We start from the raw sequence: 11329 nt of genomic DNA on the forward strand, positions 1-11329 counted from the left end.
TTACTGTGAAGTGTTTGCCTGTGGTTCAACATAGGCAGAAGTCAGAGGCCCTCCGAGGTTTATCCAGCATTATGTGCACGTGAGCTCAATGAAATGTGTTCGGTTTTGCAGCTTGCAATCTCTGGATGTGTGTTCTGGTTTATCTGTATTGAGTAGAGCATTTAGTTGTTTTCTCCCCCACTGAAACGCTTTTGTTAATATAACAGCATGAGAAGTGCTCCTTATTCTTATAGGGGTGTTTCTTTTAAATTTTTGAAAGCACTTTTTGAAGTGGTTCAAGTTGAAATTCTTTTGTACTTATGACGTAAACAAACATGGGTGATGCTGACCTTGTGTGGCTTTTACTAAGGGTGAGCATTGCTCAGCTGGAAATAGGACCTGCGAGCTTCTCTGTTGCCACTGATATGCATTTCAGATGCATTTGTTGGGCAGCACAGCACTTAACATACCTAAATAAGCCTATTATCGTTGTTTTGGGATGTACCCCTGGGCAAGACAGTACTAGTCAGGCTGGCAAATAGGAAACACAGGCCACCATTACCCCCACCATCTTCTCAGATTTGCTGCTGATTTCTGGTTCGCTTTGACTCAAGTTGGCCCCAACTCTGGGCTGCAGCTGGGTGATCTGTAAACTCCTCCTGTCTGGGTTGGAAGGGGCTGTGATGGGACTGTAAATACTTCGGCAACTTGGATGAAGGGTTGCAACTGTATGGTTTGCATTATTTCACTGTTAAAGTCTTCCACCCCTTCAACCCATTATGCTGCATTGTAAAACTGATTCTTCCACTTTTGCAAAATGTTTTCTCCAGATTGTCCATGCTGCTGACCTGATAGGGTCACAATCTGTGCACCAGAGATCTCAGAGGCCTCAGGAGCTTGCAGTGCAATCCCTACAGGGCTGCATCAGCTCATGCACCTCCCCAGCTCAGCTGAGCACATGCCGACACAGGTGAGCTGAGCCCCACAGGATACTGCTTCCTCAGCTCTGGCAGCAGCAATGCAGCCCAGTTTCCTGTCGGGACAGGCCTGCTGGGAGGAGGAAAGTGCCTGCTCAGCACTCTGAAGCAGCTGACGCAGGTCAGGTCTCCTCTTCCTATGCAGCCTTTAGCTGTGTACCCATGGAGAAGAGTTGGTGAGGGCTCATGCTTGAGGTGAGACCTGCTGGGCAAGTTGCCCTGTCTCCATGCACAGCCACAGTCAGGGGAGGTAGCCATAGCCTCCTGGCTTCTGCAGACATGCCCATTCTTTGCGTCTCACACCACAGGCACGACGCTCCCTGCCTGCCCAAACATTCCAGCAAAGGCAGTTACAGCCAGATCTTAAGAATCCAGCAGCAGGTAACTCCATGGCCCAGGGAATCCTAATTATAAATGAATGCTCAATGATTAGAGATGGAGAAAATCCAGACCTGTTCAGAGTTGCCAAGGAAGGAGGGAGCTTGGATCTGTATCCAGATTTTCCCATCCCTTTAATGGGCAAAATTAACTTTAGATTTCAACAGCTCAGAGTTGCTGAATAATTCGATCTGGGATTTAAAATTCTACCCTGGTATTTTTCCCTGGCTATGTTGTAGGCTGGTATTTGGGAAATATAGTTCTATAGCTCTGGGTCTGCATGAACGCTATGGAGATTGCATAAGGGCACCTTTAACTTTCCCCTTTTTCTTTCAGATTTATGAATGCTGCTGATGTACCTGGGTAGGATCTGTTTTTTTCTGTGGGATGTTTCTTGGAAAAATGAAATCCTATTCTGAGAATTTGTGCTGCAACAAGTTACTCAAAGCCCCATCCAGACAAGCATTCAAAGCCAGGCTGAACAGGGCTTTGATCAACCTGTTCTAGAGGGAGATATCCCTGCCTATAGCAGGGGGGTTGGAACTAGATGATCTTAAAGGTCCCTTCCAACCCAAACCATTCTATGAGTCTGTGATTTTCCATTTTATCTTTCTTTAAATAAGAGCACATTACTTAGTCCAGAAAACTTGCTCTGCTACTACTTTTATGATTGATTGCATTTGGGTTTGCATGAGAAGAGAGGATATTTATTATGTCTTTTTCGGGCCTTGTTTTAAGTTTGGTCATTCCAATTTGGAGGGCACTGCTAAACCTGCAAAAATGAGAACTGTGAATGTTCCACAAGCATTAAGAGCTTCCATCATATGAGACAACCTCTGTATTTTCTGCTTCTTTAGAGGTAAGCAAGTTGTTGAAATCTGATTAAGTCTTCTTAGGCCTTACTATGCATCATCATGTACATTGGCATAGTCACAGCTTCATATAGCAGTAGACAGCAGGGTCATTAAGGCTCGTTAAAAAATCTATTCCAGTTCCAGCTCTGTTCTCTAACTATGTGAAAACGTAGCATTTAGCTGTCCTTATTTCTGGAAGTAGATGAGTACATGTCACACTAAGATAGATTTAAGAGCCTTTCCTTTCCAGTGCATTAATAGGTTTTGGCTACGCACTCTCATTAGGCATGTGTCCCAGCTAAATATTCCTCCTGTTTTCCTCTGAGTTGACCACAAGGAGCTTGCTCATCCCAGCCTGCCTGGCTTCAAGAGGCGTAGATCTTAAAGCTTCATGGTGAGAGTGCTGCCCTCATACTGCACTGTGATGGCTCCTGCTTTGGCTTGTTTGTCTCCCCAGTAAGTGATGTCTACTGGAGTAACTGAGTCTACTGGAGTGTGACATGGCTTGTCAGTGATATCTGCTGCCTCATGGCATTTGCTCTGTGCCTTCTGCTCATCTTGTGCTAGTAAGGTTGGATCTTCACTCTAAGAGATGTCTTGTGGCTTCTTTATCACAAAAAAGGAGGTAAGAATGGCTCTCCTGGGACAGAGCAGTCATCCGCCCAGCTCAGTGCTGTCTTTCTGACTCTGGCTGTCAAGAAATGCTGGAGAAGAGTGGTATGGTCAGGGCAGGCGCACAGTAATGTGTTCCCAGGGGCCTTTTACAGCTTCAAATGATTTGCGGCACTGACTTTCTTGGCAAGACATTGTGTCAACATCAAGCAAGACACAGTTTGCCAGTGTACTCCTCCCTGATCAGGGCAGCTTAGGGTAAAGCTGGATGTGGCCTTGGTAGCAGTAAAGCACAATGCTTGTGGAGGGAAAGCTTTCTGAGGTTAAATGGATCTTCAGAAGAGGCACTGAGCCTCTCCTAAGGCTCACTGGAACCAAACTACTACTGGGACTTTAGAAACTGCTATCTCACCTTTAGAAAGACCTGAAGCTCACAGCTAGGAAAAAACATTATTTGAGGAAGGTCACAGCTCTCATGAATGTGGTCTGTTAGGAAATACTGCAAAGTTGGATTTCTCGGTGGAGACTGGGAGGTATAATGAATCTTTAGGTATTTTGAGGCTCTTGCAAAAAGAGGGAGTAAACAGTCCTCCATGTCCACTGACAGTAGAATGAGAAAATATGGATCTAAATTGCAGGAAGGATGATTAGATAGCAGAAAATGTTTTCTAACCACAAGGTTAGTCAAGGACTGGAATAAGGAGCTTAGGGGCCCTCCTTATGGGAGAACTTAGATGTAGATTACACAAACATCTGTCAGAAATAGTTTAAGAGTAGTCAAGAAGCCTTTCAGGAGGATGTTGAACTAAATGAGATCCAGAGTGCTTTACTAGCTTCTTTTTTGATACCATATTGTGTTCTCTCTCAGTTTTCTCCCTTAGCAGAATGACTGTCCTTGAACATGCAATAGAAAAGGCACTTCAGCTCTTCACATCTGAAGGAATAACATTTCAGCTGTGACTTAGCTTGCCCCATGCAGACATAGACAGCACCTTGCTCTCTTATCTCCATTTTCTACCATCTCCTAGACTCTCCTGTGTTTCTGCTTTTATTAGATTTGGATAATAAAAATCTATTTTGCATTTTTTAAAACATTCCATCCTGGAAGCGAAGTACCCACACACATAACCACATCACGGTTTGTTGTCAGAAAAGCAGGGAATCCTTCCCTAACCTCAGGAATGTCCCTGGAAGATGTGCTTGCCTTTTGCTCTCTCATCAGGAATGGTGTTGCTACGCTTTGGCAGCTGCAAACTTCAAAACAAATTCTCTACACTTTAAATCAGAAGTAAAACCATACTGTCTCTTAAAGAAATCTCTCAGTACAGATCTTTACCAGAGATAGTTCAAGCCATAGGCTTCATACAAATTTTGCATGCTATCTGTGGTTGAGTAGTGGCCAAATTTGGGCTTCTGAGCTTCAGGAGGATTTACAGATGAGGCATGTGGTTATATCAGTGAAATACTAATGGAATCCCATCCAAATATCCAGCAGACCCATGAATTGCTGAAAAAATTACCTTGCTTGTGTTTCTACAGTGACCATTCTGAAGAATTTTTGGCACAGCTTTGAATAAACAAAATAATTGACTTTTATGCCCTTCAAATACTGAATGCTTCAAGGTATAGTCTTTTGTGTGCTGTAGATAGGGATATATAGTGTCTGCCTTTAAGATAAAAATAAAATGATGCTGCAGTAAGTTAAAGGCATCTCCTTCACATAGCTATTAGTTGCTGAATATCATGTGTTCTTCGCCATTTCCTTTAAAGGTAAAAATAAGCAGGAAAAGAATTTCATTATCTGTCCTTTTTCAAAGTACAGAAATGTAGGTGCTATTTGTTAAATGATTCTTTGCAGAGAGCATGAGAGAAGCCACATTTTGCATACTGAACATACCGTATGCTTGGATAAATCCCTTAACCAAACATATTTTTCTTAGCAGTGTTGTGGCCACTTGGCTAAGAGATAGGGTTGCCATGTGACAAAACTAGCTTGTGTTTCTTCTGTCTCAAAAGTAATCTTGCATAAACTTTTGAATTTGGACTACATACTAAAAATAAAAAGAACCTGATCCTTTTTTCCTGCTTTCTTCTCATTTGACAGAGCAAAAGGAAAAAGGTCCTTGTGTACCTCCTGCAGCATGGAGAGGAGAACTGCCTCCAGAGTGGGCTGTAGAAATGTGCCCAACTTCTTGCACTGCCTTGGGGAAGGGGGGAGATCCTGAGTGAGCCAACACAGTGATTGTGATGTGGTGAAGCAACAGTCAGCTCCCTTTTGGCTGTTTCCTGCTTGGTTTGTTGGCTCCATGGCTACATGGAACAATGTTTGTGCATGGGAGCAGGGACGTGGGCAGCATCACAAGCAAGCATCTGCAAAATTCCTCTGTGTAAGTACATAAGGGGGTTTTCCTCTGCACACTTTAAATGACAGAAAACCTGTATGAATGATTCTCTACTACTTGGTTAAAACACTCTAGGTTATTGCCTGGAAATGCATAATTTTATTTTATTTTTTGCTTAAAATACCTCAGGATCTCCAAATTAGTAATCCCTTGGTTAGGGTAAGGAATGTTTGGTAAATATAGCCAATACCTCTCTGTGGTGTTCTATGAGTTTGTGGGACTACATTTCAAAAGTGAGTGTGTGCCTGCATGGCCGTGCAGGTCTGTTTTATTCATACTTTGAAGAGACTTCTCTCTGACTGTCGGTGCAAAAGCTGTTAACAATTTAACTGAAAAGTTAGCTGTGGTGTAAAATGGCCAATACAAATAACCATAACATGGGCCGTGGCATACACAAGTGGTTTTCAAAAAGGAATATATTTGAACATCACTCTAAAGAAAGAGAATGTGGGGGAAAAAAGAGAAGTGTGATAAAAGTCACAGCACACAATTCGGGCTACAAAATATTCCATAATTGTTTGTGGCCTATCCCCAGGACAAGGAAATATTGTCATTAAGAAAAAGTAATTTGAGTGAAGCTGGAGATCATAACATTCCTCTTACCAGTTGCAAATGCGTACCACCAAAACACAGGTTTTCAATTACACACAGACCGTTTCTGTGTGTGTGTTTTTTTTAAGAGTTAGCATGCAGAAACTATACTTTCCTTCTCCAACGCTGAACTTAGGAAAGTAAATAAAATTAAAACATACTTAAAGCACTGACTCACAGAAAACGTTATATATAAAAGGCATATGTTATATTAGTCATTGTAATTAAAATAATACACACATCTGTTTTACGAAGAAATGTGAGCAATGTGCCACTAATTACTTACATCTGTAGTTTTTTCTAGCTAGGATATTTCCTTTTTTAAATGCTGGACATTCTATGGATTAATAAAATGTGCAAAAGCACACTTAAATTTTAAATTTAAAAACGATAATTCCCTGAGCCATACTATGATTTCTGTTATATCAGCATGTGTTCAGGGAATTTATGTCTTTCCAGGAGTTCTGTGTGTTTTCCCACTGCAGCAACCAGACTGATGTTCAACAGCCAGGTTGGTTCTTCTTCCCCCTGTTCACAAAGAAGTTTTCCTGGAGACCTGCCTTGAGGCAAGTGTGTCCCTTCTGTTCTGTTCAGCACTATTTGGGAGCTTCCTAATTCCCTGAAAGATTCTCTTAAATCTTCTCTAGATTTTTCAGTCACTCCTTGTCCAATGAATGTTCTGTCTTGTTCAGACTTACCTTGTTAAGGTCTTCTGTAAGATTTTCCTTCTTCACCCAGTCTTAGCAAATCACCTTGTTTCCAGCTAAACTTCCATACATCTAATTCATAAAGTTCTTTGCTGGGCCTTGCCTTTGATTTATTTTGTTACCATTGTAGTGCAAACATCACTCTGGGCATTCACTGATTTGCTCATCATCAACAAAATTAGTAAGTATCCTGCAGTTGGCAGCCAAGTCCCAGTCTGTAGCCATGCTGCCCATACTTCTGCAGGAGCAGCAGTGTTGGTGTTGTCATCATTGAACTTGCTAGGCCTTACTTGAAAGCTTGTTGGGAGCTGTGATTCTCACATTGTTTTGTGCTCTGAGCATGGTTGTGGCTTGTGTGCTGTCACGTAATGATGTTTCAGACTTGCAGATCCATGTGCAAGCTGTCTTAATTTCTTAGAGTGTTTTCTACATATACTCATGTCTGCTGTATCAGAGCAGTCTGCACTCTGTAAACTTTAGTCAAGTCTGGGTGACTTCCTTTGCTTGGCAGATTCCAGATGTTTTGCCAAATTTTATATCTGGGTCTTTTCTTAGTCTGCCTCTGACTACGCGTGTATGCGTGTCTTATATGCCGATGAAGAAATGTTCTCTTATCAGGGACCTGGTTAGCCAGCTCCCTTCCTCCCTTCTTCAGAAAAAGAATCCAACTGTCAAATCTTAGAGCAGTTGCAAACACTTTTGTCTTTTATCCATTTTGCTCTCTTGTCTTAAAAACATCTTGCCCATATGTTCTGCAGTACTCTGTGAGTTTCTGCAGACCATTTCCATTGAGAGTCTTGGCTATCTTAATTGAAGGCTAATAAAACCTTGATTTTGTATCCAACTTTTATCAGAAATAAATTGACTTTCTGCCCAGTATCCTTCTGTGAGCAAAAATTGTTTGTAGCTGTGGAGACTGTGCAGGATTTCTACAAGGTTTGTTTTCTCTGGAAGAGAGTTTACTCATGCTTTTCTGCATTCATGCAGAATAATTTTCTGGTTCAGTTCTCCCCCAATACTGAATGTTGTCCTGAGATAATGCCAAGCCTGGCGTACTGACAAACTGTAAATGTGATGTCCAAACTTGTTGACATTACTCTGCACAAACCTCTGTCAAGCCAAACATTTCCTTCTGCACATCTCCTACCATCACAGACCCACATGTGCTTTGAACACTCCTTTTTCCCCAGGGCATTTACTTTCCACGTATCTTCTCTGTGCCCTGAAGTGGGATTGATGAGGAGAAAAGTTAAGAGAGCTTAATGCACTCTGCAGGCCAAGGCTGTGCATTCATCCAGCTGCTTGTGGAGTATTAATGGACATTACTACTCAGGCCAAAAAGGGGCAGATAGAATCTGTCCTGACAGTTTTTAAAGCTTTGCCCCTGCTGCTAATGACACCCCTGAGAGTTAATGAAATAGGTTTTGGAGTTCTGCTAATACTTGTGAGTGTTAGTGTATGAGGAGTATTGCATGCTCCAATGGGAAGTTTACTCGGGCACAGTTCCCACTAAGGTCAGCTGGGCTTTCTCCAGAGCAGTCCTTGCCTAATAGATCCCTTAGTGGTAATAATTATTGAGTTTGGGGGATGTAGTTAAATATAGGAACACTTTTAAATTAAAAAATACACAGGCTCTGCTCTCCTTCTGTCTGCTTCACTCTTTCCTGCAGTAATTCTATCAAGTCTCCCAGTCTTTGTTGGTGTAGCTAAGTGCCTCCTATCAGCACTTGGGAATCATATCTTCTGTTACCACTTTAAACAACACATGAAAAAAGCCTCAGATTTATACAGTTTATTTCAAATACAAATTTATGGCTTTAAACTAGTGCACAGCATGCCACCCAGTGACTCCTGGCGTATGTTAGCAAAAAAAACAAAATTAAGGAAAGTTTCTATTTTCCCTAAACGAGGGTGTAATGTCAGTGGTTACAATGTCTGGCTTTTTGCCAGGGGTGTATGTTCCCCCATTGTGCTAGCAATGAGTATTTTCAAAGCAGGTAGAGAATCAGAACACGCTGCTTTGGGGCGTCTCGTGGTCATCTCAGCTGCAAATGAGTACCAGTTGTTTCAACTGGGGAGCCAGAAAGGCAGCTGCCTGCAGTAAAAAACTCTGTTTTCTTAAATGTGGCTTACCACGGAATTGGCACGCATTGGCTATGGCAGCCTGATCGGCTGAACTTAAACTGTGGCCATTTTCCTGCTGTGTGTTCTGTGTGTTTCAAGTGTAAGCAGATCTGTCTTGGGTGCAGCGGAACTACTGAAGTCCAGTTCTGAACAGATTTGTGTTGTCTGCTTACATGGCTTTTTAGCTAAATAAGGCTGTGGCTATAGTTAGGTGCTGGGTAATCTATAGAGAGTGATGTAGAGAACACCCCAGCCTTGGAAAAGGTCCGTGTATACTATGAAACTCTGTAGTGTAGAAGGTCTGCAAACAAATATGCAAATATTTATCTCTCTGACAGTTCTTACCCAAGTCAGAGAAAGTGTCCTATTCTCCAGAGTCCTTTAGCATGTGCTTAACTTGTGGAAAAAGAGATTTTAAGGAGAATTTCTGTAGAGCAATGTGCACCTCCTATCAGCTGCTTCCTTGTGGGAATCAGGCCATTTATGTATACAGTTCCTGACTCTGGGGCAATTAAAATCTCAGCCATAATGTTATATTAACACAGAATTTGGTGTGCCTAATGACATATTAAATCTTCCTAAATTATAGCTAAATTACAAAAAGGACTAATTTACCAAAACCAGTTAATAAATGTTTAGAAAAGGAAACTAATTGAATTATCCCTTGTTTGTCAGAGACAGATAATCTCCTTGTGAGAAATCTCATTTTTTTCTGAAGCATGATTAATTGGCCTGACGAGTCAGAGATTATGACAAATTACACAGGAGGAGATAATAAATAAGTCAGTAGGAAGGCTTGGGAGTGGGGAACTAGCAGCTGTTATTTGGTCTGAGCCTGATTCTGGACTTAGCCTGAATTGTGGATGCTTTCTTTGGGCCTGCTGAGGACAAGTCTCCCTTAGCTCCTTCTCATTTCAGATCAATGGCATCCTCAAGGAAGGTGCCCGAAAAACCACATGCTGCTAGGCCAATGACTAGTTCTTACTTCATGAATAATCGAGGCCATGAGCTGAGGTTTTTATTTTTCCTTAGTCACAGTGGAAGACATTTATAGTTTACACAGAAGGTGCAGTCATATCTTCACTTTGCTCCCACTTAACAGAAGAATTAATACCAGTTGTTGCCATGACAAGCTCTGAATGTGATACACATCTAAACCCTTCAGCAAAATGTACCTTAGGGACTGCTGGTGGCTACATGAATTCTCCTGGAAGAGAAGGCTTTGGTATCTGCTCTGGGACTGCCCAGTTTTAGTGGTTGTTGCTAGGATGCTGCTGTAGCTCAAGCTCCAGTACTGAGCAGAGACGAACCAAGGTGGGACACTCACTGTGCAACAAACTGCAGGCTCTCAGCCCAGCATGGGCTGGTTGGTCCAGACGCAGACATTTTGGACACTAAGTCCAAAAGGGCTTCTGTACTTTGTATGACAGAAACTTCTAGGGCTTGGTGTGTGTCACTAGGAAGTGACTGCTTCTTCTGTATCACGCTGGTGTGAGCTTGCCATTTACTGAGCCTGTGTTTGTAACTGAAAATTCAAATATTTACAAGCAGGCACAAAATAGCCCTGACAATTTAAAAGTTCTGTGTTTGGTTGTTTTTTATAATTATTATTACTATTAATTACTAATATTTCTATTGATTTCCTGGTTTCTGAGCCTTTATGTCATAGCAGAAATCAAAGCTTCCAGCTATACTCTACAAGCCTCTACAAGAGCACAATGTATTTTAACTTAGAGGGGTATTGGCCACAACCACACACTTTGAAGACCTGATGTCCCAAGTAAAGTATCAGATAGTATAAAACTTCAAATTAAACAGTGTCTATTGGCAGCAATCTGCTTTCTCTGTTGGTTCTGAATTGGTTACAACACTGCCTTGAGGTGATTGCTTGCTCATGTATTATGTCTGTTCCTCTGCAATCACTTTCTGTACCTTCCCAGCACCAGTCAGGTCTCTTATAATTAGTTCTCCTTTCTGTCATCAGTTTGCTTATCAGAAGCACCTCCCCTGGCATTCCCAGGCCAAGTCCCTTGACTGTTCTGCCAACCTGCTACTACCCCCAGGACAAAAACCCACCAGTACTGTCCCATATAGAGGCCTGAGTAGAGACAGCAAGCCCCTAGAGGCGGAGAGCTGCTGGAGGTACCTGGAGGATGAGGATAGGTTCACCAACCAGCCTGCCCAGCATTGCCAGCTGCTTTGCTCATCCTATGAATATGCAGTAGCCATTTCTTTTAAGTAGCTGTTTTCTGCTTTATATCCCTTCCAAGGTGGCACCTCTTTTGAAGGGGTCCCCATGGGTATCCATTCATTCCTTCAAGCCACTCTAATGACTTTAAATATGAGACTGCTTAAAACGTACAGGGGTTGCTCCCAGAGGGGGTGAACTGTCAATATTTTATCACCATTGGAACAATTCAGCTAGTTTTAATCACAGCAGAGTATCTTTGCATCTGGTCCCAGTTCTGTGAGTCTTCCCTTGGTGCTGTGGAGTAATTGAAGAATATGATTAAAGGTAATTATTTTAATTGCTCATTGACTTAGAAAGATTTCTGATAGCAATAAGTGGAATCTGATCTGTAAAGTGAAAGGCTTTATGGATTTCCTGCTTGAGGATAGAGTGCTGCCAGGAGCAGCATAAGGAATGCAGATAAAACATCACTGGCCTCCCACAGGCACTGCATGACTTGTAGGAGGGAATATTT

At 42.1% G+C, this 11329-nt stretch overlaps 1 protein-coding gene across 1 annotated transcript in view; it reads left to right on the plus strand.

The window, feature by feature from the left end:
- Positions 1 to 4838: 4838 nt before the first annotated feature.
- Positions 4839 to 11329, plus strand: part of C8H10orf71 (chromosome 8 C10orf71 homolog) — a 75259-nt gene continuing 68768 nt past the window's right edge. Inside the window, exon 1 of the mRNA XM_032445337.2 lies at positions 4839 to 5187. The gene's annotated coding sequence lies outside the window, so the exon portion shown is untranslated. The remainder of the gene's footprint in view (positions 5188 to 11329) is intronic.

Source organism: Coturnix japonica, chromosome 8 (assembly GCF_054131305.1).
Source record: "Coturnix japonica strain WE chromosome 8, WE-NBRP24, whole genome shotgun sequence".
Classification (NCBI taxonomy): Eukaryota; Metazoa; Chordata; class Aves; order Galliformes; family Phasianidae; genus Coturnix; species Coturnix japonica.